This window comes from Gymnodraco acuticeps, unplaced genomic scaffold (assembly GCF_902827175.1).
Source record: "Gymnodraco acuticeps unplaced genomic scaffold, fGymAcu1.1, whole genome shotgun sequence".
Taxonomy (NCBI): Eukaryota; Metazoa; Chordata; class Actinopteri; order Perciformes; family Bathydraconidae; genus Gymnodraco; species Gymnodraco acuticeps.
Window position 1 is genome coordinate 161,288 of NW_022991033.1, and position 9,388 is coordinate 170,675.

At 40.9% G+C, this 9,388-nt stretch overlaps 1 long non-coding RNA gene across 1 annotated transcript; it reads left to right on the forward strand.

Annotated features, from left to right (window-relative positions):
* Positions 1-619: 619 nt before the first annotated feature.
* On the forward strand, positions 620-6,063 carry LOC117559705. Its single transcript, XR_004570992.1, has 3 exons — positions 620-707; positions 5,421-5,530; positions 5,628-6,063. It is a non-coding gene; the product is annotated as an uncharacterized LOC117559705 (long non-coding RNA).
* The last annotated feature ends 3,325 nt before the right edge of the window (positions 6,064-9,388 follow it).

Consider the following 9,388-nt stretch of genomic DNA (forward strand, 5'->3'; position numbering starts at 1 on the left):
TCAAGCAACGTCTCTTTCCCCTGTTATCTGGTCTCTTATTATGGCATAAGCAATACTGGACAAAGAACAATATCTTAATTTCTGAGATTGTGGTGCATTTATCACACCACACTTGTTCAAACAATCCATGCCACATTACACATTTAAACATGAACAGCTTAACACACCAAGTATGGCTGAGCGATATGGATAACAAAAAAAAATATCACAATATCTTTGACTTGAATTTTCACACACTTCATCAGATGTGGACGACTATAACGATTGCTCTCAGTGGTGTGTGCGAATTTGGCGCTTGCTGCATTATTTAATTATGCGAAGACCCGCCCCTACTCTGCTTCTCATTGGCCCTGAAAGAAGAAAAACCTGCAATGTGCATCCATGTGGTGTTTGTTATCACTCATAAAGTCGGAAAATTAGTGACTTTATTTACCATGTGTTTGTCAGAAGCTGGATCAATGACAATATCCACTAAAAGATGTAAACAACGAATGCCAGTACTATATTATTTACATCGAGAGATCCTCCTCAGTCCTCAGTGTTTACAAGTGGATGGCTGTTTGTGTCCAAATGATGGCAAACGGGGAATTTCCTATTTCACGAGGATCACCTGAACGCACCACAAGCCAAGCGCCAGCGGAATGTAACACGTTGTTCAGTTCACCTTCACCAGAGAGGCAGGACAGCGACCAAGAAGTGCAGTTAAGGTAACGTTAGTAACTGAACGTAGGAATACAAGTGCATAGGCATATGTAACATATTAGTGCTTTCAATTTATTAAGTATTAGTACATTCATTGGTTAACTGTTAGCTGAATTAGCTAAGATAGCTAGCTAACTACGAAGCACGTGTTGCTAGCTAACCTTAACCTCACTAATGGGGTATGTAAAAATTAAGCTAGCTAACGTTAACTACTCTCAGATAAATAAACTGTCTGTAAGGAACACAAAATTAGCCGACGTTAATATCATACGTTTTCTTTTGGTATTCAGTAATTGTATCTGTTAAAAGCTAGCAGTTAGTTAAAAACGCAAAGGGTGGCGGTAGACTAACTAACGTCGACCTAGCTAGTTCATAGTGAATCACAGCAATTTTACAATTTAGTGTCTGATGCCTTTTTTATGTGATTTTTAAAATGGTAGTTATAAGGTAGTAGTGGTCACTAGAGGGTTTAAACACCAGTGCTTGAATTGGAATGAAAAAGGTGCCAGTACTCTAAAATCAGCAACTTTTTCAAGTCAATTTTATATATACAACCCACAAACAAGAATTTGGCTACTATAATGCTGGTGGGTTTGTCTCTTTACTACTGTATATTTTAGAAAGGTTCACTGTACTTAACATTTTTTATGATAGGCAGCGGATATGGCTAAAGCTCAGTAAGGTCAATATTAACTGAAAATATAGCAATCAAAGTCTAGATCTTCTGCTGAAGACACATGAAGCAGAGACCTTTCAGGTGAGAGCCCCTCTGGTGGTGTTCAACATTAATGACAAGGAAACAAAGCTCTGGTCAGAAGCATTTTTTATAAAAAGCTTTAACAAAATTAAGTATTTCTGTACATTTTGAATGCAATCTAACTTTCCAACTCAGAAAACGAAAAACGAAAAAGTGCCAAAAGTCTTCTCACATGGCTGAGCTGCTTTGCAATATACTTCACCACTGAAGAATACAAATATGTATAAAGTAAACTATGATGCAATCTAACTTTCCAACTCAGAAAAATGATAAAGAGCATGAACAAAGAACATGTAAAAACAAATGCAAAATTTGCACAATCTAAAATGAGAAACTGTAACTGCAAGTAACAAAGTCTGAGCCATGGTAAAGAGTTACATTGAACACCAAGCTGATCAGATAACTCCCTGGTTGGTCTGAAGTCCTTCTATCTCCAGGATCTGTACAAATCGGCACATTATGCCAAAAGTCTTCTCACTGGGTGAGCTGCTTTGCAATATACTTCACATTGTTAGAAAAGGCCTCCAGAAGGCCTTGGGGACATCAGTATCAGGGGCTGGAGCTGGACAGGCTCTTTCATCAGCACTTCTCCTTCCCTTTGCCAGCCAGGACCTCACATACTGTTCCGGATTGAACTGTCCTAGTGATGGTCCATTACATTTAATGAAAACCAGGCTGGACAGTCGGCTGACAGAGAGAGCATTCCTTTTTTGCAGTAAGGATATCGTTCATGCAGCTGAATGCCCGCTCACACTCACTAGTGGAGACAGCGATGGTTCGGACTGCTTTAAGTAGAGGCTCCATGGCAGCAGGTGTACGGGATGCCCTGGTTTCCTTGTATTCGCGAAAGCCCTGAACAGTCTCTCTTCTGTCCACTTTCAGCACTTCGCACAAACGTAGCACCTCTACGTCCCCATACTGTACGTCTAACTCCTCTTCAGGCCAACTTCCAGGATGGATAACTTTCATGTCCTGGATTAGCTGATTGTCCCGGGCCTCCCGGCCATGTAATGGGATTTCTCTTATGCTGACATGAGAGGAGGTTGTGGAAGTCATTCTGTTGTCTCAGATTCTCTACCATACTGCGGAAAAACTGACCTGCATGAATCTGTACAAGCCTGCCATTCTCACGCAGGGGCAACACCCTTGAAGGACTTCTCAGCTAGAGCTGTATGAACTGTAGTCATGTGTGGGCCAGGCATGGTGACCATGGATTCAAAAACTCGTATTTCTCGAGTTAAGAGCCTATCTGCTGTAGGCAGTGTCATCTCTCTTTTTTGGAGTTGCCGAGAGAGGTCGCTGAGCTCTGTGAGCGCATCGTACATCAGTCCCAGATTGCTGACAAACGTTGCAGATGTGAGCACATCATCCAGGCCCTTGTACTTTGCTCTGTCTCTGGAATCCCTGCTCGTGTCGTTTGCAGCATTTGTGAAGTGATCATATAGCACTCGGTAGTTTTCCCAGACTGCTCTGACGCTCCTTTCACTTGAAGCCACCCAGCGGATGGACAAAACACGCCCTATCACCAGGAGACGCTGTCCGACTGCTTGCGCACACTGCGCTAACTGCCTCTGATTTTTGGGGGAGGCATGGAACAAGGAATAGAGTTTGTCAAAAAAGATCTGGAAATGATTGAGCCCTGAGACCTCCTTGACCACATCCCCAACTGCCAGCTCTAGACGATGATTGGAGCAGTGCCACACAAACAGGCTTGGGAATTTACTACACAACTGGGTAGCAACGCCTGTTCTCTTCCCTAGCATGACTGAATCCCCATCACATGCAAAAGAAACGAAACACTGACCTAAAAAGTCCTCGTTAAAATCTCTTCCAAGACACTCCATTAACGCCTTTGTGATGTCATCAGCCGTTGTTCCATCCAACTCGATCAGCTCCCAAAAAAACGTTTCGGGCTCAGCATCAGCTAATGCTGAGCGTAGACACACAACAAGCACCGTTTTACCACTAATAGTGGTAGATTCATCGACCAAAACACAGAGTTTTCTTTGGTTTTCTGTAATGTCTTTTGCCATTTTTTTCTTCAGCTCATGAGCTATGTGGTCGATGATTTCGCCACAGGTTTTATTGGAGTGCAAAACCCTGCCCACGTTCAGCCCATTCAGTTTCTGTACATTCAAATCAATTGGCATGTCTGTGAATGGCCGGCTATGTTTGCCAATTTTATATGCCGTTCGAAAAACTCTGATAGTGGTGTCTAATTCAGATTTATGCATAGACTGCACTTGATGTTGAATAGTTTCACGTGAAGCAGATGTAAGGATGTCAGCAGCTTTTACATGGGCTTGTGATTCTTTATGTTCTTTGATTTTTTTTTCTCAGGCTAGCTTGTCGTTTGCCCTTGTCAACACCGAAATGAGACACTGCACACTCACCCCCATTCAGTTGACAGTTTCAGTCCTTGTCCAGTGTGTATTCCCAAAGATTTGACATCTCTGCATATCCGACATCCTAGCTTCTTATCTTTAAGAAGGAGCCATGCATTGGTCTTGCAAAAATATTGCACCTGGTCCGTTGTCCAGCAGTCAGGTGCATCGCTTTGCCCGGTGTTGGTGGTGGCAGTTGCGCCAGCAGCAGCTAACGTTAGAGGCTCTGGAGGAGGCGGCGGAGCTAGTGCTAATGCTAATGCACTAGAACTTGGAGCAGGAGGATCAACCAAAGAAAGCTCCCCATCAGACACAATCTCCAACACAGGCACAGCATTCTCTGTATTTGAAGTTTCTTCCAGCGACAACCGCTGTCTTTTTGCACTTTTATTAATCCACGCTAACATTTTAGAAATGCTAATTTGTGACGTGACTTGCTTTCCTTCTCTCGGGGGCGTGCCTGCTCTGTTCTATCACTCTACATAGCCACCCACTGGGTGGGAGTTGCACTGCATAAACACAACACACGTGCATCTAGGTATGTAAATTGTAAAGCATTAAAACATGGTTTTACTAACAGTTTTCAGTATGTTGTTACTTCGGCATTATTATTATTATTATTTTGAAACGTGTATTACTATTAAATCACGGTCAAATAGGTTAATTTTGACATAGTCGTTTCCACCACAGTATTTACATGGAGAAGATAAGCCCCGCCCCCTCTCCAGCACGTTCTGTTTGAATGACAGGAGTAAACAGCTGACAGCCGCTGTGAAACTCCAGCGGTTTAGAGCGATGAGAATGTCCGTTCGGCACCTCATGACGCATCTACTGAGTACCAGGCGGCTGTATATATATATATGGATGTATAATAAGAACGGCGGGAGAGTGTTGAGTACTGGCACGGTGCATGAGTACCGGAGTACCGCCAGCATGCCGGTACTGAGCAAGAAGTGCCGGTACTCCATGGGTCAGAACCAGAAGTGCCGGTACTGCGTACCGGTGAGTACCGGCCCAATTCCAGCACTGTTAAACACTACTACCTTATGTCATGCATACAGGTGACCCTTATTGTTTTGCTTTCCCTTGTGCAACTGACAAGTGCTTTTTATATCCCCTGCAGTGAAAGTGTCAGGGATATTATAAATTCACCCCGACCGCTGCCCCCCCACTATCCAGCCAAACTTTCAGTTTGCTGATCCAATAACTGCAATCGTTTTTATTTCACTCTTTCATTTCGCTGTGCACATTCAATATCCCTAGGAGAACCGTTTGATTTTGGTGATCCCACGCTCTCTGTCTTAGCGCAACATTCAGGCCAATTTTTAAAAAAAAGTAGCACCAGTTTATGTACAATTTCCCAAGGTGACATTAAGATTCATGTCGCTTCAGGGATACTGTCGTTCACCAACAGCATCGTTTTTCCATGATTAGCTTATACTCCCTTGGGCTCTGCACAGAACTATTTTTTTGCTTTTGTGCTTACTTTTCAGTTACACAACACTTAATGTCAAAGTCAAATTGCCTAACAAAAACAAGCACAATGCATTTGATCATGTATCCATGTTGTTTTTCAGCTGGACAAGCGATTGCTTTCATGAAGGCACTTCCCTCAATGTTTCCTTCCCCAACTGCCCCACCCAAAAAGCTTCGGTCAGCAAGTGAGGCACTGTTCCATGTTCTTGAGGTGAGTCTGAGTCAGTATCAGTTAAACTGAAATAAAACTTGATATTCCTTGAGGTTTAATTTGTTTCTACTTTTTGTCTCTACTTTGTTGCTCTCAGCCATCCGAGGACCCCAATACGTTTCTCCAGAAACGGCCCATCACCAGTCCAGTCATCCTAGACTCTACTAACCTCCTCCTGGCTGTTGGCAAAATCCCACTGATGACCCTACCTAGGGAAATGATGCACGAGGCTCCACTCATCCCGATGGGGTGTTTTTACACCTTCCACCTCACCTACCCCAAATGTGTTGCTACTCTCCTATCCGTCATCCAGACTGAGGTACTGAAGGACAGTATTCACGAGCGTGACCTTACCCATTCATACAAAAAAGCAATAGCTGAATGGGCAGAATTCACAAAAAAGTAGAGAACTTGAATTATGTGTCCAATGTTTGTCAGTTCTATGAGGATGTATATATGTTGAAGAGCTTTGTTCATTTAATAAATGATCCTGTTTGTTATGGACTGACTTAATAAAAATGTGTTTTTTGAAATAATTGTCATGTTTACTTATTTTAAGAGCATGTGTTCTAATTTATCTCCCTAAAAACAAGAATTTCATTACATGTAACTTGTTATCGCTTTTATCCAAAGCGACTTACATACTCAATACTGTGGGCAATCCCCAAAGGAGCACTTTGGGGTGAAGTGTCTTCAGGGACTCAACGACATGCTGACTGCAGTGGGGTTTGAACCTATGCTCCCCTGATCCCAACGCACTACTCACTGTGCCACACGCCTCCCTAAATCTCGTTTTAAGTAATTTGATGCTAAAAGTACCCTAGTTTTGAGTGATAATAGGCTTCTTTTGCATTAAACAGGCTTAACTAGATTGCTTGAAATTAGTCTTTTTAATCTTATTTTAAGATTGTATGTGCTATAATGATAGTCGGACAGCCTGACTTGTTTTAAGACATCTTATCAAGTGAAATTTGCTTACTGCACGGGCAGCCAAATGTGCTTGTTTTAAGTGCAAGCATGCTTATATCTAGAACGTTTGGCCTTAAATTTGACAGGGTGTTTTTGCAGTGAAATATGAGTTGTTATTTCAGATTATGTGTGCAGTGGATGTACATGATCTTTAGTTTGCTAGTTATTACGAAGATGAATTCAGGAAATTGTGTCGATACAACGTTTTCATTGTTACCAAGGTGGTTGCTAGGGACGCTGCCATCGATATTATTTCTGTTATGTTGTGTAACAGTTTAATGGTGTAATCTTTATTGCTACCCCCTTCCCCATCAATGTATAGTGTTGGTCCACAGAGCAAACGTATTAGTAAAATCCGCATCTAAAATTGTGGCATAGGCCTATACGTTATTTTCCCCTGTGCAATTCCAGTCTCACATCTCACATCACATCGTCATAAACAAATACCGGAAACAGACCGAAAACACTTTATTCCGAGTGTGCTTGCTTTTCTCTTTGAAAGTCATCACATAACGGCATTGTAATACACGGTTCGGCTGCATTAAATATTACATATCTGCCGTAGTTCTCTATTTATAGAGCCCTGATGAGAAGACTTCTAGACAAACATGAGGAACTGCCGCCAACACTGAAAACGTGACATGGATCATAAATATATCAGCCATTAAACAACATCTTACATTTCTTTTCACACAATACGTCTCCTTGCAGTATCAACACTAATTCGGCTGACTTTTATATTTGATCCAATTGGTAGATAGGCTGTATTTACACAGCTGATATAAAGGGACACCTAGTGGTTAAAGCATGTTATTGAATTTCATTATTTTTATTATTAGATATTAATAGGATCCCTATAAAGTATATTCATTACTCGTTATTCTCTACTAATAGTTAATTAAAGACTGTATATAATGACTATTTTGCACATCCCTTTCAAGATTTCAAGATTTTCTAAGGTTTATTGACATATCATATACACAAACTGTGTAGTTATGCAATGAATGAAAAACTTTGTGTATACCTCCAGCAATGTTAACTATGTTGAAGCACTTATTTTAACTGATATTATACATATGTATTATACTCTTGTATAAGATGTATGTAGATAGTATAATAAATGTGCAGAATACGACAGTTTAATGGTGGAGGTACACACATATTGATAGATGTCTTGTAATGCACTGTTGAGGAACCTGCGACCAAAGTTTTTCATCTCCGGCCTTGTCAGGTATTGAACAATCAATAAATAAAGAACATAGAATTATTAAATATAAAACACAAAATGTGTGTGATTATACTAAATGATTTACAAATAAACACCACTGCATATTTACAACCGTTACACATGCTGATGTAACGCAAATGTTTCCAACTTGGAATCAATAGAGTATATCTTATCTTAAGATGATCGATGGCTACTGCCATATTTGCAAAATGTGCCTCTGAACCTTGACAAGTGCATGTTTCAGGCTCATCAATTAACAACAGGAGGGGTCACAAACATAAGACCAGCTATTAAATAAAGCTCTTCTGACCTTAGCTGGCATGTGGGTAATGCTGCCCATTATGAGCACAAGCAATTTTCACCCATTTATTAATTATATGTTTTACATTTGAGTGTTTCCTATCCCCTAAACCTCCAGGGATGTACACAGTTTAATACTGGCCACTTCTTATTATGGGAAATACGAAAACGTCTTTTAAAACTACACTCCCAGTAGAGACGTGCCATAGATAGAGAACATGTTGCGAAACACAATAGCCAGCATGTGTAGTTCTGGGGACAGGGTGGGGGAGGGAGGGACGGGGTGGACCCGTTCAAATCCAGTTTTGGACATTCTGCCGTGGTTCCATCCCATTTCAAGTGCTGTTCGACGCTCGGCACACTCTCCAATCACAGAGCTTGAGGACTATCATGGGGTTTGTCAAGCGAAGCGGAGAGAATACTTACTTCCGGGTGTAATATTCTGTAAAGCAAATTTGCTGCTCCGACCCTCGGTCCTGACGGACTCCAACTTGTGTTTATTAATTAATCAAACAAATAAATAAACACAAGGATAATTATGTGTTATTGTTGAGTAAATGGAGAATTGCACAGGGGAACATAACGTAGGCTATCTATGCCACAATTTTAGATGCGGATTTTGTTAAACTAATACGTTTGCGCTGTGGACCAACACTATACATTGACGGGGAAGGGGGTAGCAATAAAGATAACACCATTAAACAGTTACAGAACATAACAGAAATAATATCGATAGCAGCATCCCTAGCAACCACCTTGGTGACAATGAAAATGTTGTATAGACACAATTTCCTGAAGTAATCTTCGTAATAACTAGAAAACTAAAGATCATGTGCATCCACTGCACACATAATCTGAAATAACAACTCATATTTCTCGCATCAAATGACATCAAAAGGCATTTTAATGGCCAAACTAACTTTAAAATAGGCATTTTACACCGAGAATAAAACGAAGTTCGGCCATGTTTTTTTTTTCTGCAGGGAGAAATTTGAAGATCACGTGACATAGACGCCAGTCATTGGAATGAATGGTGAAAAAAAACGTAGGTATTTTACAATTTCAGAGGCGTTTTTGTAGAAATACTACGTCCTACGTTGTGGACCAACGTAGTTATTACACGTTTTTTTATGAGACTGGGTTGGACAGCCAGCTGCTCTTACTGGAACAATATATTTTGGTCACTGACAGAAGTAAACAATAGCAAGACACTTTTACAGTACACCAAGGACCTTTAGTATTTGTCAAACTCAGTTGGACATTTGAGAAAGATAGAAATGGTGTCAGACACTTTAAAACCAATGTGACAATTTTTTTAGAACATGATTTTGAAACCGAGCTGCATCCTGCGCATAATGAAA